Here is a 6,000-nt window from a genome sequence, read left to right as displayed (position 1 = left end):
TCTCTGAGTTACCCAGACAAAATAGATATAGCAGTATTTGTTAGTGATGATGGACAAATTTTCTAGTTGGCCAGAAGCTTTCTCGTGCTGCACCAACAAAGCTAGAGTAGTAGTTAAAATGTTGCTGAAAGAAATAATACCAAGATTTAGAGTGCCAACAGGAATGTCCTCTGGGAGAGGACCACATTTTTTTGCAGAGGTAGTTCAACAAATTAATAAAATTTTGGGTATAAGATGGAACCTGCATATGCCCTAGAGACCACAATCAAGTGAAAATTTTGAGAAGATGAACCAAACACTGAACTGACATAGTGGAATATTATTGATCTAAGATGGAAGTATTGAGAAAATGATTATTTCAAAACTTCCAAAGGGGGGAAATGTAACCAAAGCGATGAAATCAACCAACCAGAGACGGTGTTCCATTACGGGAACACGGAGCGTACGAATCAGCGCATCTGTCGATCTGCATTTTAGTCCCTAGGCGATCGTTAATGTCAGCAGAACAACAGACAACGTGCTTCTGTCAGAAAAGGATGACAAAACGCGGTTTCGTGTAGCGCACTGAGAAAACTAGCCAAGACTGCCAAGATTAAGAGCCAAGAAGGTAAAAGGCAATTCTGGCAGGGGGAGATCGCGACCACCGACTCACGGACCACCACCGAGCCTGCGCAGCGATTTACATACGGAACGAGCCAGTTTGTACCGATCAGTAGACAGGACGATAATGGCTATATACGAGTATGTAAAATTTTGATCTACAAATTGCACGGGAAAGCTGTGTGAGGTACGCACGCCAGGAGGAGCGATCCCCCGTGCATCCGGCACCGTGAATAAAGAACGCCTGCTCTTTAATACTAAATCGGCGTTGAGGAGTTGTTTCCGATTTTACCGCGTTTTTCGGTAACACAGGGAGTCAGACCAAGAGAGCCAGAGAAAGACACGATACCGACAGGCTACAGGACAGAGCAGGAGGAATGAAAAAAAACGGAGCCAGAGCCAGGCAGAGAGAGGCGGAGAAAGAACAAGTAGCCACAGGCTACAGGACAGAGAGAGGGAGGCCTGAAAAGACGGGGAGGCAGGGAGCCACTCAGAGCGAGATGGAGAAAGAAGGGGCGGGGGGGGGGTGCAAAAAAAAAAAACTAAAAAAAATTTTGCAGCAGGTAAGGAAAGAGAGGGGGCCAGGGGAGAGACAGGGAGGGCCCAGGATGCACAAGAGAGGCAACGGGGCCCCAGTGGCCCAGGACTCACCGCGACTCTCGCTCTCAGCGCTGCTGGCACAATTTAGCCGTTCAGATGCTTCTTTCCCCTCCTCTCCGCCCTGCCTCTTCTGCAGCTCCAGACTCTAGGCCGTCCTCCACCTAAAGAGGATACATGGGTGTCTTACAGCTCTTACGAGATGAGGCTTCCTAGGCACGTAGCCTAGCTCGCTCGTGCCGGAGCTGGGGGCAGGAGCACGGGGCAAGGGGGGCCAGGGGAGGCTGAGGGGGAGCTCTGGTGAGCTGGGGAGTCGGCTATCTTCTGCACCCTGGGCAGGGGGAAAAGGTCATCCTCCTCCTCCTTTCCCTCTTCCCTTCTATCAGCTCCTGGGTAACTCCTGGGGCTGCCCTCACCCGCTCGCCTTTAGCATACCAGAAGCCTGCCTCGGCAGGTCGTTTGAAGCTTCCCATCCCACCAGCCCCAGTAGTGCAGGCACACAAGGAGACACCCCTGCACCCACCAAAGGGGCTCGCTCACCTCGCCGGCAGCCCTAGGCCTCACCCGACACAGGGAATCGTGTCCGACACACCACCACGCTGCAGCAGGAGCGGAGGAGGCCTTTCCTTACCAGGAAGCAGCAACGAGCACGGCGGCATCACCTCGCAGGCACCGCAGCATCGCAGGGCTGTCACCTGCGGAGAGAGCAATGGGGATCACAGGGACGCCACCGCGCGTGCGCGGCTCCCGGGCTCAGTACCCAACTCTGGTCGCTCGGTGTCAGCTGCGACCGTGGGAAATGAGGCCACTGCGCATGCGCGCCTCCCTACCTGCAGTACCCAATATTGGTCGCTGGGCGGCAAGAATCTTAATTATCGGTCTCTTGAGTATTTAGTAGAACGAAAAATGACTGATAGGTCAGGCCACTTTATACGATCCAGAGACGGTAACTACTTACTGGGGGTACAGAGCTTATATTCTGATGCCCTCTTCCCACTTGCAGCCCCAGCAGTAACATTCATTGCCTCTGCACCAAACAGCGTCAAAGTGTCTCAAGCATTTTAGTCCTTTGCTCTTGATGGCTTTAAAAGTCTGATGGTTGTTTCTGTCTATGCCCCCCACTCCATTCCCTAGGGAGGAGAAGCAGCACACAGAACCTGTGGAATAGGGTTGGGTTGTGTGTCCATCCATGCCCCCCTCCGGAGTAGCGCCAGGAATTGCTGTATTCATGTGGCATCAGTGTTGTGACAGTGAGAGCAGCAAGAAAACAGATGCTAGAGAGTGAGTTTAAAAAAAAAAAAAAGGCAACTGTCATGGTTTAGCCCCAGTCAGCAACTAAGCACCACACAGCTGCTCGTTCACTGTCCCCATCCCTGTGGGATGGGGGAGAGAGTCAGAAGAGCAAAAGTGAGAAAACTCATGGGTTAAGAACAGTTTAATAATTAAAATAAATAGGTAATAGTAATAATAATTATTAATAATAATATAATGAAAAGGAAAATAATGAAGGAGTGGCTTGGGGTGGAGGCATAAAAAAACCAACCAAACAACAAGTGATGCAACTGCTCACTGCCTGCTGACCAACACCACAAGCCCGCAAGCCGCGATTGCTCCTTCCCCCTGCCAACTCCCCCCAGCTAATACACTGAGCATGACATCATATGAATATCCCTTTGGCCAGTTTGGCTCAGCTGTCTTTGTTGTGCCCCCTCCCCTCCCAGCTTATTGTGCACCCTGCAGAGCATGGGAGGCTGGAAAAGTCCTTGACTAGTATAAGCACTACTTACCGAGAACTAAAACATGTGCGTTATCAACATTATTCTCATACTAAATCCAAAAGACAGCAGTATACCAGCTACTAGAAAGAAAATAAACTCTATCCCAGCTGAAACCAAGAACCTCCACTGAGGTAGTACATCGAAATATACTGTCATTTATACAGGTGTCCTCACCTTCACTTGCTGTTAGCGAATCATCTATGTATTGTACAAGAGCTAATTTGCCCAGTAATGTTATGTCTCTCACATAATTTCTCAGTATTCATGAAAAAATCGTAGGAGACTCTGCAAACCCTTGTGGGAGATGTGTCCAGGTTAATTGTTGTCCTTTCCACATAAAGGTAAACAAACCCTGGCTGTCCTCATCTAAAGGGAAGCTAAAGGCAGCAGTGGTTACATCAATCACAGTAAAATACTGTCCTGGTTTCAGCTGGGATAGAGTTAAATTTCTTCGTAGTAGCTAGTATGAGGCTATGTTTTGGATTTTTGCTGGAAACAGCGGTAATAATGCGGAGATGTTTTAGTTGTTGCTAAGTAGCGCTTACACTGGTCAAGGCCTTTTTCAGCGTCCCGTGCTCTGCCGGGTGCACAAGAAGCTGGGAGGGCACACAGCCGGGACAGCTGATCCCAACTTACCATAGGGATATTCCATATCATATGACGTCATGCTCAGTATATAAAGCTGGGGAAGAAGAAGGAAGGGAGACGTTCGGAGTGATGGCGTTTGTCTTCCCAAGTAACCGTTACACGTGATGGAGCCCTGCTTTCCTGGAGATGGCTGAGCACCTGCCTGCCCGTGGGAAGGAGTGAATTAATTCCCTGTTTTGCTTCACTTCCGTGCACAGCTTTTGCTTTACCTTTTAAACTCTCTTTATCTCAAACCATGAGGTGCCTCACTTTTATTCTTCCAATTCTCTCCCCCGTCCCACAAGGGGGGAGTGAGCGAGTGGCTGCGTGGTGCTTGGTTGCTGACTGGGGCTAAACCACGACAAATACCTTGCCCAATGTGCTACTTGTAAAAGCATGGTAGAGGGATCAGGCATTACAGGATGAGGAGTTACCACATGCTGATTAACTAGCCATAGATCTTGTACAAAATGGTATTCCATGTCCCCAGCTCCATGTAATCTATTCTTTGTTGCAGGGAGGATATGAGTATTGTATGGTGACACACACTCTTTCAAAATTCCTTGAGCTAAATACCGGTCTATTTGCTTTTGAATGCTCTTCTCACTTTCTTGGGGACTTGCATACTGTTTCACAGCTGGAGGAGGGGTCTCCTCCCTTTATGTTTACGGATTGAGCTGAAACTAGTAATCCCACTCCCATGAGAGTTTTACTCTACAGATTTGTGGGTAGATTTCAATACTTCTGGTGTTTTTAGTTCATTATTTGGGCTTCCAGTGACTACAGTCATTCCCATGATTATTAAATCTGTCAGGTGTAATTCTACACCTACAGCCTGCAAGAGATTGCTCCCTAATACACACGGTGGGGAGTCCTCTGCCAGTACAAATTGTCCACATATACTCATTTCCTATGGTTACTGATAGAGGTTTACTCAAATTCTACTCTCTTTGTCCTGTGACTCCATGTATTAAAATTCTGTCTGTGGTCCAAGACCCCTTTGGGGTAAAAGTCAAGAGGGATAATGTGGCTCCCATATCTACCAAGAATTCAGCTTCATGACCTTCAACTTTACCTATGATATGTTCCTGCTGATCCAGTTGGGTTACCCACATATTAAAAATTTCTAATCTTTTTGTTTCCCCTTCAAGACCCACAGAGCCTCTTCCCTCCAGTCATTGTGATGGTGATTCTTCCTGGGGCAATTCTTCCCATAAATAATTTCCTTCTCCTGTCCTTTCCCACAGCTGAAGTGGGCATTCCCACTACATATGCCCTAAATTCCCACAGTAACAACGCTCCCTTCTAGCATTCCTTCTCATTCCCCTTTCCTTTTTTCCCAGCCTTAGCTCTGACCTTGTACCCAGTCTTCTTTCCCACTGCACACTGGTCTCTAGTTTCTCACTTGCAAATTCCTTGTGAAAGCTGCAGCCAGTAAACTTGCCCCGTTCTTTTGCCCCTTTCCCCCTCCTCTAATCTGCTCAGCTTTTTGCCTTGCCTTGTGCCCATCACATACAAACACAGCAATACTCAAAATTGTTGTACTTTAGTCCAGTTCACCCCTAGCTCCCCACAAGCTCTAATGGCTTCTACTACATTTCAGAGCCCTGTCTGAGAAATGGCTTGATCCCTGCATGATTATAGTCCCAGTTTGAATAATTTACTGGCTAGGGGTTTCTGTTTCCTCCCATCAGTTAATTCAGCATTATTATTCATTCCCTTTAGTAGGGCGAAAGAGTTCCCTTAAGAGTATTTGAGTGTCACTCCAATTCGGATTATACCCTGTACATACATTCGAGAATGGCTGGGCATACCTCTCGGTGTCTTCCTGTAGGCAGGAAATCTGTCTTCCTGAAAGCAGGTTTGTTCACCCAGTGTGTAAAACGCCAAAATACACACAGAGCAGGTCTATTGTAGTAATTTCATTTTTGTGCAAAGATGGGTGCTGGGTGGTAACTCCACAAAGCCAGCACACCACACCAAGAAACTACAAGGTATTTATACAGTTAAATGTGTCAGCCACAGCTAATATTCACACCCCTCAGCTAATAATTGGTTAATTTCTTTCTTTCTCACTTCACCTTACAGGCATAGCTCCTTTTAAATTTACCATGCGTGCTCAGAGCGTGGGGGGCTTATTTGAGTGGGGGGGGGTTTCTGGCCTATGGGTGTGATTTTTAGTATTATAATAAGGATAGTTAACCTAAAGGACACTTAGTTTTAATTCTTATCAGCATCCCAATTAGTTGTTCTCCTTGACTACACACTTTATCACCCAGTTCTCAGCATCTTCTGAGGTGGGATGCTTGCTTTTATCAGTCTGTCAGCTCTCTTCAAGGATATAGTAGTAAAACAAATGCTTCCCTATCTCTCAGCTCCCTTCTCTGGCCGCCAAATT

The sequence above is a fragment of the Phalacrocorax carbo genome, chromosome 3 (genome assembly GCF_963921805.1).
Source record: "Phalacrocorax carbo chromosome 3, bPhaCar2.1, whole genome shotgun sequence".
Taxonomy (NCBI): Eukaryota; Metazoa; Chordata; class Aves; order Suliformes; family Phalacrocoracidae; genus Phalacrocorax; species Phalacrocorax carbo.
Note: the sequence above shows the minus strand (reverse complement) of the source record.